General features: G+C 45.5%; 1 protein-coding gene across 2 annotated transcripts in view; it reads right to left on the bottom strand.

The window, feature by feature from the left end:
• APOBEC4 (apolipoprotein B mRNA editing enzyme catalytic polypeptide like 4) overlaps nt 1-27,088 on the bottom strand; it is an 89,484-nt gene that overhangs the window by 15,861 nt on the left and 46,535 nt on the right. The window contains exon 2 of one of the 2 annotated variants that reach the window (XM_073582932.1): nt 16,768-16,817. The exons of the other annotated variant lie outside the window; for it this stretch is intronic. The gene's annotated coding sequence lies outside the window, so the exon portion shown is untranslated. The remainder of the gene's footprint in view (nt 1-16,767; nt 16,818-27,088) is intronic. 2 annotated transcript variants of the gene reach the window in all.

The following is a 27,088-nucleotide window of genomic DNA, read 5'->3' as shown; positions in this document are numbered from 1 at the left end:
ACGCTCCTCACACACTACCGTGTACCGGCTGGTATCACAGATAAATACATGCTTTTTCCATACATACACCATATAGAGCTGTCCGCTTCTGATACAGTACCATATATCTTTTCTTTGGATTAAGGTCAAATCCATACTGAGACAGCGTCTGTGTGTGACTCTGGAAAAAAATATATGGAGATTTACATTTTTCCATACATACACCGTATAGAGCTGTCCACTTCTGATACATTACCGTATATCTGGTGTTTTGATTACGGTCAAATCCATACTGAGACAGCGTGTGTGTGACTCCGGAAATAAATATACATAGATTTACATTTTTCCATACATACACCGCATAGAGCTGTCCGCTTCTGATACAGTACCGTATATCTGCTGTTTGGATTACGGTCAAATCCATACTGATACAGCGTGTGTGTGTGACTCCGGAAATAAATATACATAGTGTGAGGTAGCACTGTCCTTCAGGGTTAGGGGACACTCGTTTGCAGCGATCAAAAACACATCCGGCACAGGATTTTCCAACAAATCATAGTCCATGAGGTTTATTCATCCTTCATAAACCTCCAGCAGTAATATGCAACAGTCTTATAGCAGACAGTAGGGTATCTTCACACTGGAGCTCTGCTCCCCTATAGCCCTCCTAGTCACACAGGCTGTGCTACATCTAGCCAGCAGGCTATACAGTCTCTCAGTAGCAGTCCCATTTCCGGGTTACCTTGCATGCTGCTTTACACTGCAAAAGTTCCTTCCCTCTCCCTGGGAACGGTCAGGCACACATCGCCATTAGTCACAGCGTCCACACGTGCTGTTAGTGAGGAGATCGTTCTCCACACGGGACCTTCAAAACTGGACCAATCAGGTCCCAGCATTCACCCCCATGTGACCAGACCTCAGGTACCTTATATGGTCCATAACCACACCCACAGATGATCACATGGCTATGACCTCACCCAAGGTCTTATTGCACACAACCACACACAGGTTTCCCTGACACATTGTAACAGAACGTACTAGTCAGCAGTACCTCTGCTGATCATTATGATCTTTCAGTATCCTACACCTATCAGGGCAATGGAAATGTTTATACGGCTGTCCTGGGACACCCACACAGCGCCCCCTAGCGGACACAGAGGTCACTGCACCACAATAGATTTAAATTTTTCCATACAGCGTATAGAGCTGTCCGCTTCTGATACAGTACCGTATATCTGCTGTTTGGATTACGGTCAAATCCATACTGAGACAGCGTGTGTGTGTGACTCCGGAAATAAATATACATAGATTTACATTTTTCCATAGACCGTATAGAGCTGTACGCTCCTCATATAGTGCGGTCAAATCCATACTGAGACAGCGTGTGTGTGTGTGACTCCGGAAATAAATATACATAGATTTACATTTTTCCATACAGCGTATAGAGCTGTCCGCTTCTGATACAGTACCGTATATCTGCTGTTTGGATCACGGTCAAATCCATACTGAGACAGCGTGTGTGTGTGACTCCGGAAATAAATATACACAGATTTACATTTTTCCATACACCATATAGAGCTGTATGATCCTCATATAATGCGGTCAAATCCATACTGAGACAGCGTGTGTGTGTGACTCCGGAAATAAATATACAAAGATTTAAATTTTTCCATACAGCGTATAGAGCTGTCCGCTTCTGATACAGTACCGTATATCTGCTGTTTGGATTACGGTCAAATCCATACTGAGACAGCATGTGTGTGTGACTCTGGATATAAATATACATAGATTTACATTTTTCCATACACCGTATAGAGCTGTGCGCTCCTCATATAGTACCATATATCTGATGGTTGGATTACGATGAAAAACATACTGGGAGAGCGTCTGTGACTAAGGAAATATATACAGAGATTTAAAATTTTCACTACACCACATACAGCTGTATGCTCCTCATATAGTACCATATATCTGCTGGTTGGATTATGGTCAAATGCATACTGGGAGAGCATCTGTGACTAAGGAAATATATATGGAGATTTAAAATTTTCACTACACCTTATACAGCTGTTCGCTCCTCATATAGTACCATATATCTGCTGGTTGGATTGCGGTCAAATACATACTGGGAGAGCGTCTGTGACTAAGGAAATATATACAGAGATTTAAATTTTTCACTACACCTTATACAGCTGTACGCTCCTCATATAGTACCATATATCTGCTGGTATTTTTGGTACATTTTCCCAAACATGTGGAAGAGGCCACGTACGTGGGTGGGGGGGCAGCTGGTACTGATGGTGGTGGTGGTACATCTGCTGGTTATGCCAAACGCACAATAGCAGCTAAGGAGGGAAATGTTGAGCCAGCGTCATCATCTGGCTCAAGAAAGACTGTAAGGTTCCCTTAGCTGGGCGTGGGTAAACCGCTTTTAAAGCCAGAGCATCAGGAGCAGGTTTTGGCTTACATTGCCGAAACAGCCTCCAGCTCAATCGCCTCCTCTTCTGAAGTTTCAAAAACTGCAAGCACTGAATCGTCAGTGCAGGCTTCTGGTCAGGAGCAACACCTTTCCTTGTGTCCTTCACCCTCACCAAAAGTGAAGAATGCGGCAGGCCACACTTCAGATTACTCCACGGAGCTCTTTTCACATACCATGCCAGGGTTATCAAGTCAAATCCTAAATTCCCCAGTCCAAGATAAATCTGACATGGAGTGCACTGATGCACAGCCACTGCTAGATGATTCTGCTGGTACATTGACCCAGAGCACTACATTGCCCTCGCAGTCTACTGAGCCAGAATCTGACCCTGATGAAACTCAGGTGCCCCTTCCCGCATACTATACCACCTTATACGGTGACACAGAGGAAGGTGCAGATGAAATTGAAGAGGAGGTGATGGATGACCCAGTTGTTGACCCGGATTGGCATCCATTGGGGGAAGAGGGTGCCGCTGGCAATAGGTCAAAACAGGAGAAGGATCCACAGCAGGCATCATCATCGCAGCAGCGGTTATCTGGCAGGCCCATAACTGGCCAAAAATGTGGTAAAAAAACAAAAAGAGTTGCAGGACAGCATGACCAGACGGTCAAATTAGCACAGCGTGCAAGCCCTGAAAATTTATACCACAGTAGGAAGAGTGCAGTGTGGCACTTTTTTGACCAAAATCCTATTGATGAGGCAAAGGTTATCTGTAAGAAGTGCGGAAGGACCTTTAGCCGAGGGAAAAATCTCCGAAATTTGAATACCAGTTGCATGCTTAGACATTTATCCACCATGCACTTGCAAGCGTGGATGGAATACAAAACTTCAGGTAGCACATATGCACCTGCTCCGACTGAAGGTAGCCAGCAATGCTCCATCACTTCCCCCACTGTAAGCCCACCGGTAAACACACCAGCAGCAAGAAATGTTGAGGTGTCATCACAAGGCCAAAGCAGTCAGGGAATCACAATGTTTTTGTAACGAAAGACTGAATGTAGGCCATCACCACCACCACCATCACCAACTCCCTCTCAGTCCGTCAGGTCCACCGCTAGTTCCCCCATATGCAGCTCTCAAGTCCAGCTCACCCTACCAGACACTCTGAGTAGGACAAGAAAGTACTCATCCTCTTATCCGCGTACACTGGCTTTGAACACCTACATTGCAGAGGCTGCAGTGATCTCTCCACCTCCCCAAGCACCGCCTAATCATAGACGTTGCAACAAGGTGGAACTCCACCATGCACATGGTTGACAGGCTGTGCGAACAAAGGCAGGCTGTAATTCATTTGTGGCAGGATACACGAGCAGGCAGTTTGAGGGCAGACATGGAGTTGTCCGATGTGCACTGGTCAAAACTGAAAGACCTCTGTAAAGTCCTTCAGTGTTTTGAGGAATGCACATGGCTGGTAAGCACAGACGACGCCATCATAAGCATTAGCATCCCACTTATGCGTCTGCTCATGCAAACTTTGACGCACATTAAGGATCAGGCGTCATCAGCGGAGGAGGAAGAGGAGGAGGAGGAAAGCCTTGATGACAGTCATCCATTGTCTGCTCAGGGAACTGTCCTGGATGAGGTGGAGGAAGAAGAGGAAGAGGAGGAGGAGGATGAGGGGGATGATTATTTTGGGGAGGAGACAAAAAGCGCAATAGGGCCTTATCCACGTTACAAAGGATAGAGTATATCATGAAATTTGCTCACCTGGTTAGGATGAGATAAGAGCATGTAGGTAGCAGCTGCTGCAGATCCACAGGTCCTTAGTGACCAGAAGAAAAGATATATCCAAAGGGAATTCGTAGTTATATTCCGCGCTGCCGCTGAGACAAATTCCAGGAGAATGCTGTACGATTGCAGTGGTTATATTCAATGCATTTCAGGGGTCTCATGCCCCCTTCATCAGGAAATACCACACAGTACATACAGGCATCACAGACATAAATAGTTTTGAGAGGACGCTGGATTTCAAAAAAATAAGCGCCAACAAGTCAGATGATGCAGTGTCAAAGTTCAATGAATATAATCTATAGGAGGAAAGAGCGCAATAGGGTCTTACCTGGGTAAACTTGAAAGAAAATAAGATAATTATACTCACTAGAGTTGAGCGATACCGTCCGATACTTCAAAGTATCGTATCGGATGGTATCGGCCGATCTTTAAAAAAAGTATCGGTATCGCCGATTCCGATACCGGAAGTCCCATTCAAGTCTATGGGACTTCCGGTATCGGAATAAGAAAAATCCTTTCCTGCCCTTGTACAGCCTCTCTGGGGTCTGTACGGGCCTTTCGGGGGGCTGTGCCGGCCTGCCAGGGGGTCTGTGCAGGCTCCGGTGGTCTGTGCCGGCCTGCCGGTGGTCTGTGCAGGCTCCGGGGGGCTGTGCCGGCCTGCCGGGGGGCTGTGCCGGCCTGCCGGTGGTCTGTGCAGGCTCCGGGGGTCTGTGCAGGCTCCGGGGGTCTGTGCAGGCATCGTCCGATGGGACTACAAGTCCCATCGGGCGATGCCTGCTACCATGACAGTGATTGACACATTAGCCAATGATGGGACAGTAGTAGTCCCATCATCCGGCTAATGTGTTAAATGTAAAAAAAAAAAAAAAAAAAAAATTACATGCTACATACATACAACATGCATACTACATACATGCTACATTCATACTACATGCAACATACATACTACATATATACTACATGCATGCTACATACATACTGCATGCTACATACATACTACATATATACTACATACATACTACATGCATGCTACATGCATCATACATAACACATATATACTACATGCATGCTACATACATACTACATGCTACATACTACATATATACTACATGCATGCTACATACTACATGCTACATACATACTACATATATACTACATGCATGCTACATACATACTGCATGCTACATGCATGCTACATACATACTACATACATACTACATGCTACATACATACTACATATATACTACATACATACTACATACATACTACATACATACTACATACATACTACATACATACTACATACATACCACATACATAACACATATATACTACATGCATGCTACATACATACTACATGCTACATACATACCATATACATACTACATGCATGCTACATACATACTACATGCATGCTACATATATACTACATGCTACATACATACTACATATATACTACATGCATGCTACATACATACTACATGCTACATACATACCACATACATACTACATACATGCTACATACATACTACATATATACTACATGCATGCTACATACATACTACATATATACTACATGCATGCTACATACATACCACATATATACTACATACATACAATACATTCATACAATACATACATAGACATACAGTACATATAACATAGAGTAACATACTTACCAATACTTGTCACATTGTTCCCCGAAGCCATTGTCTTTCCGGAATAAATATTAACATAACAAACCACAAAAATACTCACCCACGATCCGAAGCAGTCCACGAGTGTGTCCCACGACGATCTTGGGTAGAGAACTGCAGCATCAGCTGTTGCTGCCGTTCTCTACGGGCTGCAGGAATCCAATGACGGAAGGTAGGTATCCTTCCGCACTGTATTCCTCCGCCACTTAAAAAAAAAAAAGTCCCTAGTCTCACTTTATGCCATTGCTGTGTGGGAAATTCCCACGCAGCAATGGCATAAAGTGAGACTAGGGACTTTTTTTTTTTTAAGTGGCGGAGGAATACAGTGCGGAAGGATACCTACCTTCCGTCATTGGATTCCTGCAGCCCGTAGAGAACGGCAGCATCATCTGATGCTGCCGTTCTCTACCCAAGATCGTCGTGGGACACACTCGTGGACTGCTTCGGATCGTGGGTGAGTATTTTTGTGGTTTGTTATGTTAATATTTATTCCGGAAAGACAATGGCTTCGGGGAACAATGTGACAAGTATTGGTAAGTATGTTACTCTATGTTATATGTACTGTATGTCTATGTATGTATTGTATGTATGTAGTATATATGTGGTATGTATGTAGTATGTATGTAGCATGCATGTAGTATATATGTAGTATGTATGTAGCATGCATGTAGTATATATGTAGCATGTATGTAGTATGTATGTGGTATGTATGTAGCATGTAGTATGTATGTAGCATGCATGTAGTATGTATGTGGTATGTATGTAGCATGTAGTATGTATGTAGCATGCATGTAGTATGTATGTAGTATGTATGTAGTATATATGTAGCATGCATGTAGTATGTATGTGGTATGTATGTAGCATGTAGTATGTATGTAGCATGCATGTAGTATGTATGTAGTATGTATGTAGCATGCAGTATGTATGTAGCATGCATGTAGTATGTATGTAGCATGCATGTAGTATGTATGTAGCATGTAGTATGTATGTAGCATGTAGTATGTATGTAGCATGTAGTATGTATGTAGCATGCATGTAGTATGTATGTAGCATGTATGTAGTATGTATGTAGCATGCATGTAGTATGTATGTAGCATGTAGTATGTATGTAGCATGTATGTAGTATGTATGTAGCATGTATGTAGTATGTATGTAGTATATATGTAGTATGTATGTAGTATGTATGTAGTATATATGTAGTATGTATGTAGCATGTAGTATGTATGTAGCATGCATGTAGTATGTATGTAGTATTTTTTTTTTTTTTTTTTTTTTTAACATTTAACACATTAGCCGGATGATGGGACTACTACTGTCCCATCATTGGCTAATGTGTCAATCACTGTCATGGTAGCAGGCATCGCCCGATGGGACTTGTAGTCCCATCGGACGATGCTTGCACAGACCCCCGGACATCAGCACAGCCCCCCGGCAGGCAGGCACAGCCCCCCGGCAGGCCGGTACAGACCCCCACAGGGTGCACAGACCACCGGCAGGCCGGCACAGCCCCCCGGCAGGCCGGCAGAGACCCCGGGCAGTCCACACAGCCCCCCGGCAGGCCGGCACAGCCCCCCGGCAGGCCGGCAGAGACCCCCGGAAGGCCCGAAATGACGGCGCATCATGATGCGCACACACCGCGCATCATGATGACGTCAGGCCGTCAATCAACTGAACTTCCGATTCCGATGCCGAATTCCGATATTGAAAAAATATCGGAAGTCGGTATCGGAATTCCGATACAGCAAGTATCGGCCGATACCCGATACTTGCGGTATCGGAATGCTCAACACTAATACTCACCCTTTCCAGGAGAGATTTTAGCACGTAAGGTTAATAGTCAGCTTGCTGCACGTCCAAGGGTCCACTCCGTGACCGCCAAAACATTAGTTTTATAGGGAACAAATTTATGGACTTTCGTGCGCTCCTTGACAAACCACCACATCCAAGTTATGTTGAAGGATTAACCATTTATTACCCAACGCGTTTCAAAGTGTACAACACTTCTTCTTCAGGGGTTGACATGTCATCCCCTGAAGAAGAAGTGTTGTACACTTTGAAACGCGTTGGGTAATAAATGGTTAATCCTTCAACATAACTTGGATGTGGTGGTTTGTCAAGCAGCGCACAAAAGTCCACAAATTTGTTCCCTATAAAACTAAAGTTCAATGACATCACATACTTAACAATTCATGTGGAATATATTACAAAGATATGCATAGTATAGAAGACTGTTGATGTTATCTTGCATTTCCAGGAAATAAGTCCGGTTTACGGTTTTGTCAAAACCGTAAACCAGACTTATTTCCTGGAAATGCAAGATAAATCAACAGTCTTTTATACTATGCATATCTTTGTAATATACTGTATTCTACTTGAATTGTTAACTATGTGATGTCATTGAACTTTGACACGGCATCATCTGACTTGTTGGTGCTCATTTTTTTTTAAATCCAGCGTCCTCTCAAAACTATTTATGTCTGTGATGCCTGTATGTACTGTGTGGTATTTCCTGATGAAGGGGGCATGAGACCCCTGAAACACGTTGAATAAAACCACTGCAATCGTACAGCATTCTCCTGGAATTTGTCTCAGCGGCAGTGCGGAATATAACTACGAATTCCCTTTGGATATATTATTTTGGGGAGGAGGATGCTTCTCAGGGGGCAAGAGCAAATGTTGGCGTGCCAAGGTCAGGTACAGGGTTTGTGCGTGACTGGAGGGATGTGGATTTGGCAGAAAGTGCTCCTCCACCCACCACTGTCAGTGCATCATTGACACCTGAAACATTGGCCCACACGTGTGATTATCTCTTGCGGATCCTAAAAAGGGACCCCGGCATTGTCAAAATTATGAAGGATGACGACTACTAGTTGGCCAGCATCCTCGATCCATGCTATAAAAGCAAATTACAGAACATCATGCCACAGGAGAACCTAGAGCTAATATTGGCAAACAAACAAGCAACTCGTTTGTTAGAAGCATTCCCAGCACACTGCAGCAGTGAAGGTTCTACCACGAGCTGTACTGGGCCAAAAGGAAGTGGTGTTCTTGGTGCACACAGCCGAACTGGCATTGGAGACAGGGGTTTCATGACCATGTTGTGGACTGATTTCTCGAGGATTGCTCACACGACTGTTAATACTGAATTGATTGCAACAGACAGGAGACAGCAGTTGTCAACTATGGTTCAAAATTACCTCTCCTCCCCTATCGATGTTCTCCCTCACAGTTAATTTCCCTTTGACTACTGGGCCTCTAAACTGGACATCTAGCCTGAATTGGCACAATATGCCTTACAGGAGCTCGCTTGTCTTGCTGGTAGTGTGCTATCAGAAAGAGTCTTCAGTGCTACTGGATCAATGCTGACAGAAAGAAGGACGTGGCTGTCGACCCAAAATGTTGTTGATCTCACCTTCATTAAAATGAACCTTGCCTGGGTTTCAAAGGCTTTTGTACCACCTTCCCCTGATGACACATAGGTTGCCAGCAAAATGGTTTGCTTTGTCCTCCTCTTCCTCCGACTTATGCAATTCCTCCATTTGCAGCTGCTGAACGTCCAGCCTACACCTCAACATATGCCAGTTTTTCCACATCCCTAACTGGCCTTTACCCCTCCAGGGCCAGCGTCAGCACCTGGCGCACCCGGGCAAGTGCCAGGGCCCGGAGCAAGTGGGGGGCCCACTCTTGGGCAATGGCACTGGCACAGGGCCCCTCACAGTACGCAAAAGTCTCTGATGGTGGGGGTGCCCACTCACCGTCACAGACACATGCTATGAGGGGCCCTGTGCCACTGCTGTCTCCCACGAGTGGGCCCCCCTGCTTGCTCAGGGCACCAGCACTTGCAATACTTACCTCTCCCTGCTCCACCGCTGTGACCTCTTCCGTGTTTCCTGACAGTGACATTCAGATCAGAGAGCGCGATGATGTTACGTCTGTACGCCCTCTGCCTGAACAGTCCAAGTGCAGAGAGCTGGAAGATGGCGACGCTGAGGAGTCTAGAGTAGTGCCCAGCGAGGAGAGGTATTTCATTTTTTAATGTTTGGAGCAATATATGGGGAGCATTATACACTGGAGAATTATGTATGGGGCCCATCACACACTTGAGCATCATAGATAGGGCCCATTATACACTGGAGCATCATATGGGGCCCATTATATATGGAGCATTATATGGGCCCATCATACACTGGAGCATTATAAATGGGGCCCATCATACACTTGAGCATCATAGATAGGGCCCATTAAACACTAGTGCATCATATGGGGCCCATTATATATGGAGCAGTATATGGGCCCATCATACACTGGAGCATTATAAATGGGGCCTATCATACACTGGAGCATCATCCATGGGGCCCATCATACACCTGCGAATTAAAAATGGGACCCATTATATATGGAGCATTATACACTGTTTGCATAATTATTTTTTTTATATCAGGTAATTTTTTATTAAACATTTTCAAAAATTGAAAAAACAGGTAGTCATATACAAGATATTACCCAAATAGTGTATTACATAAACACAATAGAACCCCACAAAAATCCCTCCCAACTCACCCCCCACCCTCACCCGAAAAAACACCTCTCGTCTCTCCCGATGCATTTGGCCTCTCACAGCTACAATTTTTGGGTTATATCCTCCTCAACACTCTCATCCATGTTAATCTAGGAGGCACCAACCTGGGTGTGTCCAACCAAGGTGCCCACATATCTTCCCATTTCTTAGTTGTTCTTCTCTTTTGATATACATATTTTTCCATATCTTTATTATTATTAACTGCATCGGTTACTTCCGTGAATGTGGGTATAGATCCTTTCCAGTGAGCCGCCACCCTTTTACGAGCTTGATATAATATTTGTGAGATTGCCAGCTGGTGCTCCTCCGAAAGCGGCAAAGTCTCCACCCGCCCCAGAAGAGAAATTTTGGAGTCTAGTACTATTTGACATTGATAGACAGTATTAAGTAAATCATTCACACCTCCCCAAAACCTACGTAACCGAGGACAGTTCCAGGTCATGTGTATCAGATCCGCATTGGGCGTTCCACATTTCCAACAATCTGCCTCTCTAGCATAGCCCATTTTCAACAGCCGTACAGGGGTTCGATAAACTCGATGAAGCAAATAAAGATGTGACACTCTCTGCGCCTCGCTAACCGAGACTTTCATGACTTCTTGCAATGCATCCTCCCATTCATCATCTGTTAAATCACCTACATCAACTTGCCACTTATTCTTCAGCGTCTCCAAACTTGCCACTCTCTTTTCCAACATGGTTGCATATATCATGGATATAATACCTCTTGATCCTCCTCCCATCACTATTCTATCCAACAGTGGAGTTTTAGCTGGATTACCTAGTAAAGTGAGTCGCTGTTGTGCGTCACAAGCATGTCTCAGCTGGAGATATTGAAAAATTCTTTTATTAGGGATGGAAAATGTCTGTTTGAGATCCTCAAAAGATCGAAATTCCCCTTCCGAATAAAGCTGTGATACTAGTTTAAGCCCTCTCCCATAGCTCAAAACCCTCTAATTTATTTAGCTCTGTACATGTCAAGTTTCTCCAGATAAGGGAATGCACCGTGACTCCCAGTATACCCAATATTTCTTTGTCCGTCTTCCATACCTTATCCATGCACTTCATTATCGGACTATTGATAGCTTGACCCTGACGGAACCGCCCTGAATCTAGCGCCTGCACCAGTAAGTCCTTTCCCACTACGCATTTAAGCATACATCCCGAGGAACATCGCATGAAGGAATCCTCCTCCTCCCATCCTCTGAAATGTTGCAACTGCGCTGCAAGATAATGCAGAAACGGGTCAGGAACCGCTAATCCCCCCAGTTCTTTAGATGTACGCAAATCCTCCAACCGAATTCTAGGAAAACTCCTCTTCCAGATAAGCACTCTAAATATTCTGTTTATCTGATAAAAGATTTGACCAGGAATCCAAATGGGCGCATTGTGGAGGGCATGCAATGCTTGTGGCATGAGAACCATTTTTACCAGGTTTGCCCTTCCCACCATACTCAGCGGTAACTTGCACCAGTTCTTTATTTTTTGATGAAATTTAGCAATTAGCGGGGTAATATTTAAAAGCTCAAAATCTTGTATATTATACCCAATATGAATTCCCAAGTATTTAAACTCTTTGACTACATTTAATCGTCCGGCCACTTCCAAGGAGTTCTCGGGAGCATCTCCCACCGGCATAATTGAAGATTTCTCCCAGTTGATACATGAACCAGAGATCACTGCGAAGGATCCAAAGACTTCCATTGCCACCCTCAGAGAAGGTGGCCACTCTCCCAAAAACAAGAGCATGTCATCAGCATACAACGCTATTTTTTCCTGCAAAGACTCATACCAAAACCCCTTAATTTCAGGTGTCGCCCGAATTACTACTGCCAAGGGCTCAATTGCCAGAGCAAACAGCAGGGAAGACAGGGGGCACCCCTGTCTGGTCCCTCTGTGTAAGTATATTATATGTAAGAACTCCCCATTAATTCTAATTTTGGCATCTGGACTCGAATACAGCAGCTGTATCCAGGCAATAAAATTTTTACGGAAACCCATCTTGGCTAATATAGCCCACAGATATGGCCATTCGACGCTGTCAAATATTTTAGTAGCATCCAAAGATGCAACAGCCCTAGGTTCCTTTCCCTTTGATGGGATCTGGAAATTTAGATACAACCGCCGGATATTAATTGCAGCTGATTTCTCTGGCATAAAACCAGTTTGATCTGGATGAATAATACTAGATATTACTCTTGACAGCCGCATCGCCAGAATCTTTGCAATAATCTTGACATCAACGTTTAAAAGGGAGATAGGCCTGTATGACTCTGGAAGACAAGGATCCTTATCAGCCTTGGGGATCACTACTATGATTGCTTCATTCAAGGACCAGGGCAAGTGCCCATCTTCCATAGCCGCCTCAAATACCTTCAACAGCTGTGGAAGCATTATATTTGAGTACTGCTTATATACCTCCACAGGCAGCCCATCAGACCCCGGTGTCTTATTCCCTGCCATAGAATCTAGAGCCTCCTCTAATTCCTCCAGAATAATAAGTGCCTCAAGCTCAACAGCTTCCGATTCCGACAGAGTAGGCAGACCAGCAGTCCCCAAAAAGCTACTGAGCAACTCGTCAGAGAACCCGCCCTGCAAATTATATAATGTCTCAAAAAACTTGCTAAAAGTTGCTAGAATTGCCTCAGAAGATCTTTCTAGTTCCCCATTTTTGTTTTTTTTATCTCCGCTACCATTGCAGGGCCAGATTGAGTCTTGATAAGGTTAGCTAGTAGATGTCCAGTTCCCTCCCCCTCCCCGAAATAGACCTGCCACCAGAAGTATCTTTTATCTGCAGCTTTTGAAAGCTTATGTTGGGCTGATCGTTTTTCCGCATCTTTTAATGCGTTAAAATGTATATCCGACGGAGTTTTCAAGTATTGCATTTATGCAGAGATAGCTTCCTTCTGTAAAAGTTCCTCATATTCTCTAGACTTAGTTCTACAGTAACTCTATTCACTTCCGAGATCAACAGTCCTCTCAGATAAGCTTTAGACGGATCCCATATTATTTCCCTGGGGTCTGTACCCTCATTAATAGCGAAAAATTCTTTTAGCAAGTCAGTGATCCTAGCATCTGCTTGAATAATAGGTAACCAGAATGCGTTAAACGACCATGGAGCCAGTTCCTCTCTACTGCCATTTTCCCAATTAAATGTCGCCATAACAGGGGAGTGATCTGACAAGGCCCTAGGTTAATACTTGTTTGCATAATTATTACTAGGAAAGTTGTATTTGAGAGGATTCTTTTTATTAGTGAACATCAACTATGTTCTCAATCAACCGAAAAGACTCATAAATATCAAAGCTTAATATTTTTGGAAGTTGAAGTGGGTTTTTTTTTAGATTTGGCTATCTTAGGAGGATATCTGTTTGTGCAGGTAACTATTACTGTGCAGAATTATTAGGCAACTTAATGAAAACCAAATATATATACCCATCTCACTTGTTTATTTTCACCAGGTAAACCAATATAACAACACAAAATGTAGAAATAAACATTTCTGACATCCAAAACCAAAAAAAAAGGGACCAACATAGCCAACTTTCTTTACAATGACACTCAAAAGCCTTCTATCCATACATTCTGTCAGTTGCTTGATCTGTTTACGATCAACATTTCGTGCAGCAGCCACCACAGCCTCCCTGACACTGTTCCCAGAGATGTAATGTTTAGACTCCCTGTAGATCTCACACTTTATGAGGGACCACAGGTTCTCTATGGGGTTCAGATCAGGTGAACAAGGGGGCCATCTCGTTATTTTTTCTTCTTTTAGACCTTTACTGGGCAGCCACGCTGTGGAGTATTTGGATGCATGTGATGGAGAATTGGCCTGCATGAAAATCATGTTTTTTTTGAACGATACCAACTTCTTCCTGTACCACTGGTTGAAGAAGGTGTCTTCCAGAAACTGGCAGTAGGTCTGGGAGTTGAGCTTCACTCCATCCTCAACCCGAAAAGGTCCCACAAGTTCATCTTTGATGATACCAGCCCATACCAGTACCCCACCTCCACTTTGCTGTCATCTGAGTCAGAGTGGAGCTCTCTGGCCTTTACTGATCCAGCCTCGGGCCCATCCATCTGGCCCATCAAGAGTCACTCTCATTTCATCAGTCCATAAAACCATACAAAAAACTGTCAACATATTTCTTGGCCCAGTCTTGACGTTTTATCTTATGTTTCTTGTTCAAAGGTGGTTGTTTTCCAGCCTTCCTTACCTTAGCCATGTCCCTGAGTATGGCACACCTTGTGCTTTTTGATACTCCAGTAACGTTGCAGCTCTGAAATATGGCAAAACTGGTGACAAATGGCATCTTGGCAGCTTTACGCTTGATTTTCCACAATTCATGGACAGTTATTTTGAGCCTTTTTTTATCAACACGCTTCTTGCGACCCTGTTGGCTATTTGCCATGAAACGCTTGATTGTTCAGTGATCACGCTTCAAAAGTTTGGCAATTTCAAGACTGCTGCATCCCCCTGCAAGACATCTCACAATTTTTGACTTTTCAGAGTCCGTCGAATCTCTCTTCTGACCCATTTTGCCAAAGGAAAGGAAGTTACCTAATAATTAAGCACACCTTATATAGGGTGTTGATGTGATTAGACCACACCCCTCATTACAGAGATGCAAATCACCTGATTTACATAATTGGCAGTTGGCTTTCAAGCCTATACAGCTTGGAGTAGCACAACATGTATGAAAAGGATGATGTGATCAAAATACTCATTTGCCTTATAATTCTGCACACAGTGTATAGGTCCATCATACACTGGAGCATCATCCATGGGGCCCATCATATACTGGAGCATCATATGGGGCCCATCTTATACTATAGCATCATATGGGGCCCATTATATATGGAGCATTATATAGGCTCATCATACAATGGAGCATCATCCATGGGGCCCATCATATACTGGAGCATCAAATGGGGTTCATTATTTATGGGGCATCATATAGGGTATGGAGCATTACATGGAGCACATATGGGGCCTTTTCTGTATGGAGCATTATATGGAGTCCATTCTGTATGGATCAATATATGGGGCCCATCATATACTTTATGGAGCTTTATATGCGATTCATTATACTGTATGGAGCAATATGTGGGGCTCATTCTACTCTATGAGGACCGTCCTATACTGTATGGCACATTATATGGGGACCATCATATATTTTGTGGAGCTCATCATATACTGTATGGAACATTATATGGGACCAATTATTCTGTATGGAGCAATATATGAGGCTCATTATTCTGTATGGCGCACAATGTGGTGGTCATAATACTGTATGGAGTAATATACTGTCCTTTTTTTGAGCTATTGTACAATTTAAAATAGATATCAGTCATGTAATATAAGAAGTGAAAGTGAAGTATTTGTCGTTGCACTATACCAATATTTCTCTGCCGTATCGGAGCATCATGAATTGTGGTATGTGTTAAAGGGGCCCACTGACACTCTTTCGCCCGGGGCACATGAAAACCTGGAGCCAGCCCTACCCCCCCCACAACTTTAGCAAATAACCCCCAGTTTTCAATGTGTAACTATTATTATAAAGCAAATTAAGGTTGACAAGCTTAAGTAATAAGAATTGATGTCATTGGCATTGAAATGGGCACTGTAGGTGTGTTTACTATCCTCCACTCCCTGACGACTTTGCTTCCCCATTCAAGCAAAAAAGGAAGCACACTGTAGCGCCATAACATGCAAATATGAAAAATGAAAAATGAATTGCATTACTGCATTAGAAATATGAAAAATTGGGAAAGTTTAGCGCATAAAATGGCCAAGTTATGTGTATCTGGAAGCCACGTTAAGGCATTTCTCATTTTCCAGGGACCGTGTTATAGCGGTCACATGTTGCCGATGCTTGGCGCCTGCGCTGTGTGTGTGGCAGTGCTGGGTAAACAGCGCATGTCAGTAACAGAAGCGGTCATGTGACCGGAGCGATCGCATCATCGCTAAGTGACATGACGGTCATGTGAGCCACAACACTGAGAGGAGTGCGCATGTCAGGGGAGAAGGATGTAATTCATAGTAATGGGTTACAGTTTGGCGATTATATACACTGGATCTATAGCGCCCATACATAAGGGGGGGGTTTAAGCGCTTATAGTGGCTCAAGCCAGGGAGGTTAACCCCTTCAAGGGAATTCAAGGAGAAACTATAAAGGGAAAAAATAAACCATTACATGAACACTAATATGGAAATCATGGCTTATGTGCAGGTATGAGGAAGGATAAACAACTGGTTGAAAAACGGTTAGTGAAAACACGGTCAGTGAAAATATACTATACCGAATGAACAGTGGTGCCCAGTGGGGAGGTGAAGAAAAGGGTTAACGATTCTATTAAGGGAAAAGAGAAGACATTGTTAATAAGTGAATCATGGCATAATTCAAAATACAGCATAAACACCCCTATCTCTCACAAGATACAAGAGTAGTATCCCTTAACCGGGATTGCTCTTCCAGTTTGAGGATGAAAAATTTGATTCCCCCTTTGTATGTTACCGCATTGTTGACAAGATAAGCATGGATAGATCTGATTACCTAACTGAATCTATAGACAACTTAATGACAAAGAGGTGCATATGGCCATTCCTCACAATCCCCTTAACTCTATCATTAATAAGATCAAACCTATCATTGATTACCACATGGGGGTAGGCAGAATAGACAAAAAGATAGGGGAGTTCTGAAGGGGCCACCGATTACAGGTATAGCGATTCTCCCACACTCCATACAGCACTATGTCCCTTATCTAAAGATTACATCCAGCGCTGTTTATTTCTCTATTACAGCGCAATTCAACAAGTGACTTTGGTCTCCAGACAGAAGTGCTTTCTTTTCCCTTTTTGCCTTTATAATACAACATCTAGGTAAAACAAGGATACGTTTTTAACTCCCTCACTTCCTTCTGGGCATTATCTCCACACGTATAACTATTATGTACACAGCAATTTTATACGTGGCCTTATGTTACCTTCTCTTTGTTTCCTCCTAGGAGGACCAGCGTACTCAAACTACATATAATATAAGCATCACTATATATCTTACAGGCACGATCTGCACTAGTATTTGAAAGCATTAGTATCCTTTGCTTCATAGAAGTCTTCTTTTCTTCGGTTGTCACCTAGGATAAACTTCTGTTTATTATTTTTTCTTAACACCAATTCATATATATGCGTTTGTCATTTTTCCTCACAAACCACGAGCACCTTTGGATCAATCTCTAGAATCCAAGCCATAAACGCGCTGATTCGACAGATTATGTTTATTTCAATTATGTGCTGTTATTTCTTTTATGCATCATATGATATTAAATTCTCTTTGATGTTTAATGAATTCCCCATAACATTGAGATTAATTTTTATTTCTCTTTATATGTGTTCTTTCAGCAAACATTTAGAGAATCTCTGATGAAGGTCCACTGTTTGGATCAAAAACGTTTAGTAATAAATACTTATCTGGATGCCAATAAACAAAGAATCATTTTTTCACAATTTCTGAGTGCCAAGTTCTTCTTTTTAATTGCAATTTACAATATATCAGGGGGTGCCGTTTTTAAAATGGTATAACTTTTGGGGTTTCCCAATATATAGGACCCCCATAGGCACTTCAAACCTGGATAGATCCCTAAAAAAAAAAAGTTGTAAATTTTCTTGAAAAAATAAAAAATTACTGCTATACTTTTAAACCTCCTAAAATGCTAACAAAATAAAAGAACATTTTACAAATGGTGCTAATGTAAAGTAGGCATGTGGGAAATGTTATTTATTAATGTTTTGCCGTGGTTTGACTTTCTGGATTAAAGGGATAACCATTCAAAGTTGGAAAATTGCAAATTTTTTAACATTTTTCTCACATTTCTGATATTTTTTATAAATAAACACAAAACATATTGACCTACATTTACCATTATCATAAAGTATAATGTGTCACGAAAAAACAGCCTCAAAATCACTGGGATTTGTTGAAGCGCTCCAGAGTTATTACCACATAAACTGACACTGGTCAGACTTAAAAAATTTGGCTCTGTCACTATACCAGTTTGACGGCTGGTGGTGGGGCAGAGGGAGGTCTGGGGACCCCCACCATCCATCACACCGGTATGTTTGGGCACTACTTTTTTCATTTTGAAAGTGCCTAGCACACGCCATGGCAAGTGGTTCCATTTTATGGTGATATATCAGGACTAGTGTTGAGCGATACCGTTCGATACCCAAAAATATCGTATCGAATGGTATCGCCCGATACGAAAAAAATATTGGGTATCGCCGATTCCGATACCGGAAGTCCCATTCAAGTCAATGGGACTTCTGGTATCGGAATTAAAAAAAGCCCTTTATTTCCTTGTTGGCTAATTCTACATAATTGAAAACAAATAAGAATCATGTAGAATGTATTGTGGGAGGTGGAGGAGACATTAAAAGCATAGTGGTTTATTCAAATCACATGGCATAGCATTAATTCCAATTTTTTTTTTAAGACGTTCGGAGTTAAAATGATATTGACTGTGTTAACTTTTTTATATTTAGTCAGATATGTATGTTTCGCAACTTCCATGCTTTTCACCTTCTTTTGTACTTCTCCAACACTTTCTCCTTCATGATCCGCAGCAGTAGCATTTTTTTCATCAACTTTTTCTTCACCTTATTCATCTTCTTCTTCTTCACCTTCTTCCCATTAATTTTTTTTTTCCATTCTTCATATTCTTCTTATTCAGCTATTATTAATTTTCATATGCTATTTCTTCATCTTCTTCCTATTCTTCTTTTTCTTCATTTTCTTATGGTGACAGGCATTCCTGTAGTACTTATCTATAAAAGTTATAAGATTACACCTTACGTTCTGCCTGTCACTAAAGATTTACAACAGGATTTGTCCGCGTTCAGTTTGGCCTGCAGCAGCAGGCATTTTCCAGGGGCACCACGAGGAGGAACGGACTCACCCCCATTTACTGCTTAGTCTTCTTCTGCTTATAATTTTGATTTCTTCTATGCTGATTTTTTGTCTTATGCTTAATGTTCTTCTGCTTTCTGTTCTTCTGCTTTTGCTTCTTCTGCATCTTGTTCTTCTGTCTTTTGTTCTGTATCTTGGTGGTTGTCTTCATGCGAGAACCAGCTGACAGGACTGGAACCCGTAGTGGCAGCAGAAGGAACAATAGCCAATGGCACTACTGGGGAACAGCTGATGGTGCTGGACCCTGGTTACTATGCAGGAGGTACCTGTGCTAGAAACCACTACCAAGGACCAGCTGATGGTGCTGGACCTCGGATACCGAGATGGAGGCACCTAGGCCAAAGGCTGTGGCAAGAACCAGCAGACAGTACTGGCACCCGGATGGGTAGCAGAAGGAACAAGAGCCAATGGCACTACCGAGGACCAACTGACGGTGCTGGACAACGGTTACTAAGCAGAAGGTACCTGTGCTAAAAAGCACTACCAAGGACCAGCTGACGGTGCTGGACCTCGGATACCAAGATGGAGGCACCTAGGCCAAAGGCTGTGGCGAGAACCAGCAGACAGTGCTGGCACCCGGATGGGTAGCAGAAGGAACAAGAGCCAATGGCACTACCGAGGACCAACTAACGGTGCTGGACCACGATTACTAAGCAGAAGGTACCTGTGCTAAAAAGCACTACCAAGGACCAGCTGACGGTGCTGGACCTCGGATACTGAGATGGAGGCACCTAGGCCAAAGGCTGTGGCGAGAACCAGCAGACAGTGCTGGCACCCGGATGGGTAGCAGAAGGAACAAGAGCCAATGGCTCTACCGAGGACCAACTGACGGTGCTGGACCACGGTTACTAAGCAGAAGGTACCTGTGCTAAAAAGCACTACCAAGGACCAGCTGACTGTGCTGGACCTCGGATACCGAGATGGAGGCACCTAGGCCAAAGGCTCTGGCGAGAACCAGCAGACAGTGCTGGAAGCCGTGTGGGTAGCAGAAGGTACCCATTGAAAGCAAAGTAGCCAGGCCGCAAGCCGGCCACAGTTACCGAAACCCACAGTCCTACAGGGGGTCCCTGTCCCATTGGCACTACGGATCCAGCCTTCAGTGCCAGTTCCCGCAGCCCACATAGGAGTCACCTAAACTGCAGGCACCGTAGAGTCGGCTAACCCGGCCGCAAGACGACAGGACAACGGATTGGTGGCATAGTGACCTTGACACTACCCGGAAACAGCAGGCGTGCTGGAACCAGGCTGGGCAACAGGGAGTCCCCGTGCCAAAGACACTGCTGAGAACCAGCTGACGGTGCTGGAACCCAGATGGGTATCAAAAGCTACAAGAGCCAATGGCACTACCGAGGAACAGCTGACGGTGCTGGACCACGGTTACTAGGCAGGAGGTACCTGTGCTAGAAAGCACTACCAAGGACCAGCTGACGGTGCTGGACCTCGGATACTGAGATGGAGGCACCTAGGCCAAAGGCTCTGGTGAGAACCAGCAGACAGTGCTGGAACCCGGGTGGGTAGCAGAAGGTACCCATTGAAAGCAAAGTAGCCAGGCCGCAAGCCGGCCGCAGTTACCGAAACCCACAGTCCTACAGGGGGTCCCTGTCCCATTGGCACTACGGATCCAGCCTTCAGTGCCAGTTCCCGCAGCCCACATAGGAGTCACCTAAACTGCAGGCACCGTAGAGTCGGCTAACCCGGCCGCAAGACGACAGGACAACGGATTGGTGGCATAGTGACCTTGACACTACCCGGAAACAGCAGGCGTGCTGGAACCAGGCTGGGCAACAGGGAGTCCCCGTGCCAAAGACACTGCTGAGAACCAGCTGACGGTGCTGGAACCCAGATGGGTATCAAAAGCTACAAGAGCCAATGGTACTACCGAGGAACAGCTGACGGTGCTGGACCACGGTTACTAGGCAGGAGGTACCTGTGCTAGAAAGCACTACCAAGGACCAGCTGACGGTGCTGGACCTCGGATACCGAGATGGAGGCACCTAGGCCAAAGGCTCTAGCGAGAACCAGCAGACAGTGCTGGAACCCGGGTGGGTAGCAGAAGGTACCCATTGAAAGCAAAGTAGCCAGGCCGCAAGCTGGCCGCAGTTACCGAAACCCACAGTCCTACAGGCGGTCCCTGTCCCATTGGCACTACGGATGCAGCCTTCAGTGCCAGTTCCGCAGCCCACATAGGAGTCACCTAAACTGCAGGCACCGTAGAGTCGGCTAACCCGGCCGCAAGACGACAGGACAACGGATAGGTGGCATAGTGACCTTGACACTACCCGGAAACAGCAGGCGTGCTGGAACCAGGCAGGGCAACAGGGAGTCCCCGTGCCAAAGACACTGCCGAGCACCAACTGGCGTTGTTGGAGCCCAGGGACAATCATGGTGTAGGCCGAGGCCTACTTGTTGGTAGTTTTAGATTGTTTGTAGGCTACAACAGACTGTCAACGTGCTCCAATTAGGCATCTGTCTCCACTCTGTTTCCAGGATTTCACGTGACCACCAACACCGCCAGTTTATGCGTACAGCAGCCGTCTGCCCAATCCACACGTGTTGCTGTGTTACTGGGATTCTGTAATGTCAGCAGATCCCCTGATGTTTGTCTGCCAATGTCTCCTGCTCTGTCCACATTCCCACCACTTGCAGTGGGAAGGTGGACAGCGCAGGAGACAGTGGCGGACACACATTGGGGGATCTGCTGACGTAACAGAACCCCAGTAACACAGGAACACGTGTGGAATGCGTGGACAGCAACTGTGAGCAGGAACTGGCAGTGTTGGAGGTCAGGGGAAATACTAGAGACAGAGTGGAGACAGAGGCCAAATCAGAGAATGTTTAAATCTGAAGTAGTTACAATTTGAAGGCAGCAGCAGTTTGCCCTCCACACAGCAGGGGATCAGCTGACGTTACTGAACCCCACTTTCACATGAACGAGTGTGTTTTTCTGTGTGGACAGCACTTCCGAGCACCAACTAGCGTTGTTGGAACCCAGGGACAATCATGGTGCAGGCCGAGGCCTACTAGGAGCGAGGTGTAAAGCAGAGGTATTTTGACTTTGGAGGGAGCAGGACACTTTGCCCTCCACACAGCAGGGGATGAGCTGACGTTACTGACCCCCACTTTCACATGAACGAGTGTGTTTTTCTGTGTGGACAGCACTTCTGAGCACCAACTAGCGTTGTTGGAACCCAGGGACAATCATGGTGCAGGCCGAGGCCTACTAGGAGCGAGGTGTAAAGCAGAGGTATTTTGACTTTGGAGGGAGCAGGACACTTTGCCCTCCACACAGCAGGGGATCAGCTGACGTTACTGACCCCCACTTTCACATGAACGAGTGTGTTTTTCTGTGTGGACAGCACTTCTGAGCACCAACTAGCGTTGTTGGAGCCCAAGGAGAACCAGGGTGCAGGCCGAGGCCTACTTGGTGGCAGTTTTAGATTGTTTGTAGGCTACAACAGACTGTCAACGTGCTCCAATTAGGCATCTGTCTCCACTCTGTTTCCAGGATTTCACGTGACTACCAACACCGCCAGTTTATGCGTACAGTAGCCGTCTGCCCAATCCACACATGTTCCTGTGTTACTGGTGTTCTGTAATGTCAGCAGATCCCCTGATGTTTGTCTGCCAATGTCTCCTGCTCTGTCCACATTCCCACCACTTGCAGTGGGAAGGTGGACAGCGCAGGAGACAGTGCCGGACACACATTGGGGGATCAGCTCACGTTACAGAACACCAGGAACACAGGAACAAGTGTGGAATGCGTGGACGGCAACTGTGAGCAGGAACTGGCGGTGTTGGAGGTCAGGGGAAATACTAGAGACAGAGTGGAGACAGAGGCCAAATCAGAGAATGTTTAAATCTGAAGTAGTTACAATTTGGAGGCAGCAGCAGTTTGCCCTCCACACAGCAGGGGATCAGCTGACGTTACTGAACCCCACTTTCACATGAACGAGTGTGTTTTTCTGTGTGGACAGCACTTCCGAGCAACAACTGACGATGTTGGAGCCCAGGGATAGTCATTTTGTAGGCTGAGGCCTACTTGGAGGCTGTTTAAGATAAGACGTTGTTTGAATTTGGAGGCAGTAGCAGTTTGCCCTCCACACAGCAGGGGATCAGCTGACGTTACTGACCCCCACTTTCACATGAACGAGTGTGTTTTTCTGTGTGGACAGCACTTCCGAGCACCAACTAGCATTGTTGGAGCCCAGGGAGAACCAGGATGCAGGCCGAGGCCTACTTGGTGGCAGTTTTAGATTGTTTGTAGGCTACAACAGACTGTCAACGTGCTCCAATTAGGCATCTGTCTCCACTCTGTTTCCAGGATTTCACGTGACTACCAACACCGCCAGTTTATGCATACAGTAGCCGTCTGCCCAATACACACGTGTTCCTGTGTTACTGGGATTCTGTAATGTCAGCAGATCCCCTGATGTGTGTCTGCCACTGTCTCCTGCTCTGTCCACATTCCCACCGCTTGCAGTGGGAAGGTGGACAGCGCAGGAGACAGTGGCGGACACACATTGGGGGATCTGCTGACGTAACAGAACCCCAGTAACACAGGAACACGTGTGGAATGCGTGGACGGCAACTGTGAGCAGGAACTGGCGGTGTTGGAGGTCAGGGGAAATACTAGAGACAGAGTGGAGACAGAGGCCAAATCAGAGAATGTTTAAATCTGAAGTAGCTAAAATTTGGAGGCAGCAGCAGTTTGCCCTCCACACAGCAGGGGATCAGCTGACGTTACCGAACCCCACTTTCACATGAACGAGTGTGTTTTTCTGTGTGGACAGCACTTCCGAGCACCAACTGGCGTTGTCGGAGCCCAGGGAAAATGAGGTAGTAGGCCAATGCCTACTTGGAGCCAGGTGTAAATCTGAGGTTGACTGTGGAGGGAGCAGGACACTTTGCCATACACACAGCAGGGGATCAGCTGACGTTACCGAACCCCACTTTCACATGAACGAGTGTGTTTTTCTGTGTGGACAGCACTTCCGAGCACCAACTGACGTTGTCGGAGCCCAGGGAAAATGAGGTAGTAGGCCGAGGCCTACTTGGAGCCAGGTGTAAATCTGAGGTTGTTTGACTGTGGAGGGAGCAGGACACTTTGCCATACACACAGCAGGGGATCAGCTGACGTTACCGAACCCCACTTTCACATGAACGAGTGTGTTTTTCTGTGTGGACAGCACTTCCGAGCACCAACTGGCGTTGTCGGAGCCCAGGGAAAATGAGGTAGTAGGCCGAGGCCTACTTGGAGCCAGGTGTAAATCTGAGGTTGTTTGACTGTGGAGGGAGCAGGACACTTTGCCATACACACAGCAGGGGATCAGCTGACGTTACCGAACCCCACTTTCACATGAACGAGTGTGTTTTTCTGTGTGGACAGCACTTCCGAGCACCAACTGGCGTTGTCGGAGCCCAGGGAAAATGAGGTAGTAGGCCGAGGCCTACTTGGAGCCAGGTGTAAATCTGAGGTTGTTTGACTGTGGAGGGAGCAGGACACTTTGCCATACACACAGCAGGGGATCAGCTGACGTTACCGAACCCCACTTTCACATGAACGAGTGTGTTTTTCTGTGTGGACAGCACATCCGAGCATCAACTGGCGTTGTCGGAGCCCAGGGAAAATGAGGTAGTAGGCCGAGGCCTACTTGGAGCCAGGTGTAAATCTGAGGTTGTTTGACTGTGGAGGGAGCAGGACACTTTGCCATACACACAGCAGGGGATCAGCTGACGTTACCGAACCCCACTTTCACATGAACGAGTGTGTTTTTCTGTGTGGACAGCACTTCCGAGCATCAACTGGCGTTGTCGGAGCCCAGGGAAAATGATTGGAGCCAGGTGTAAATCTGAGGTTGTTTGACTGTGGAGGGAGCAGGACACTTTGCCATACACACAGCAGGGGATTAGCTGACGTTACCGAACCCCACTTACACATGAGCGAGGGTTTTGTCTGTGCGGACAGCACTTCTGAGCACCAACTGGCGGTGTCGGAGCCCAGGGAAAATCAGGTAGTAGGCCGAGGCCTACTTGGTGGCAGTTTGCGATTGTTTCTAGACTACTACTAACTGTCAACGTACTCCAATTAGGCCTCTGTCTTCACTCTGTTTCGAGTAATTCCGCTGGCTTCCAACCACGCCAGTTGCTGCTCTGAAATGCCGTTTGCACAACCCACACTTGTTCCTGTGTTACTGGGGTTCTGTAACAGCAGCTTTTGCCTAGAGGTGAGTCAGGCAATGTCTCCTGCTCTGTCCACATTTCCACTACAAGTAGTGGGAATGTAGACAAAGCAGGAGACATTGCCGTGCTCAACTCTGGAGATGAGCAGATGTTACAGGACCCAGGTACCACAGGAACAAATGTGGATTGTGCAGACGGCACTTGTGAGCAGAAACAGGTGGTGTTGTAGGCCGGAGGAAATACTCAAAACAGAGTGGAGACAGAGGGCAAATCAGAGAACATATTAAATCAGAGGTAGTCAGAAGTTGTAGGCAGCAGGAGAGTTTGCCGTACACACAGCAGGGGATCAGCTGACGTTACCGAACCCCACTTACACATGAGCGAGTGTTTTGTCTGTGCGGACAGCACTTCCGAGCACCAACTGGCGTTGTCGGAGCCCAGGGAAAATGAGGTAGTAGGCCGAGGCATACTTGGAGCCAGGTGTAAATCTGAGGTTGTTTGACTGTGGAGGGAGCAGGACACTTTGCCATACACACAGCAGGGGATCAGCTGACATTACCGAACCCCACTTACACATGAGCGAGTGTTTTGTCTGTGCGGACAGCACTTCTGAGCACCAACTGGCGGTGTCGGAGCCCAGGGAAAATCAGGTAGTAGGCCGAGGCCTACTTGGTGGCAGTTTGCGATTGTTTCTAGACTACTACTAACTGTCAACGTACTCCAATTAGGCCTCTGTCTTCACTCTGTTTCGAGTATTTCCGCTGGCTTCCAACCACGCCAGTTGCTGCTCTGAAATGCCGTCTGCACAACCCACACTTGTTCCTGTGTTACTGGGGTTCTGTAACAGCAGCTTCTCCCTAGAGGTGAGTCAGGCAATGTCTCCTGCTCTGTCAACATTTCCACTACAAGTAGTGGGAATGTAGACAAAGCAGGAGACATTGCCGTGCTCAACTCTGGAGATGAGCAGATGTTACAGGACCCAGGTACCACAGGAACAAGTGTGGATTGTGCAGACGGCACTTGAGAGCAGAAACAGGTGGTGTTGTAGGCCGGAGGAAATACTCAAAACAGAGTGGAGACAGAGGGCAAATCAGAGAACATATTAAATCAGAGGTAGTCAGAAGTTGTAGGCAGCAGGAGAGTTTGCCGTACACACAGCAGGGGATCAGCTGACGTTACCGAACCCCACTTACACATGAGCGAGTGTTTTGTCTGTGCGGACAGCACTTCTGAGCACCAACTAGCGTTGCTGTAGCCCAGGAAATAAAGTTCAGGTCATAGAAACATGAACACAACAGGAGACCTGGATCCTGTTGCCAGCCAATTATTTATTCTGGAAGAGGACTGGCAAATTCAGGTGAGATCCAGGCCTTGTTCATTTTCACAAAAGTAAGCCGGTCAACATTATCGGCGGATAGTCGCGTGCGACGGTCTGTTACCACACCATCTGCAGCACTAAAGACACGTTCCGATAA

This window comes from Dendrobates tinctorius, unplaced genomic scaffold, assembly GCF_039654945.1.
Source record: "Dendrobates tinctorius isolate UK_male_01 unplaced genomic scaffold, ASM3965494v1 ptg000074l, whole genome shotgun sequence".
Classification (NCBI taxonomy): domain Eukaryota; kingdom Metazoa; phylum Chordata; class Amphibia; order Anura; family Dendrobatidae; genus Dendrobates; species Dendrobates tinctorius.
Note: the sequence above shows the minus strand (reverse complement) of the source record. Positions and strands in the feature narration are given on the sequence as shown.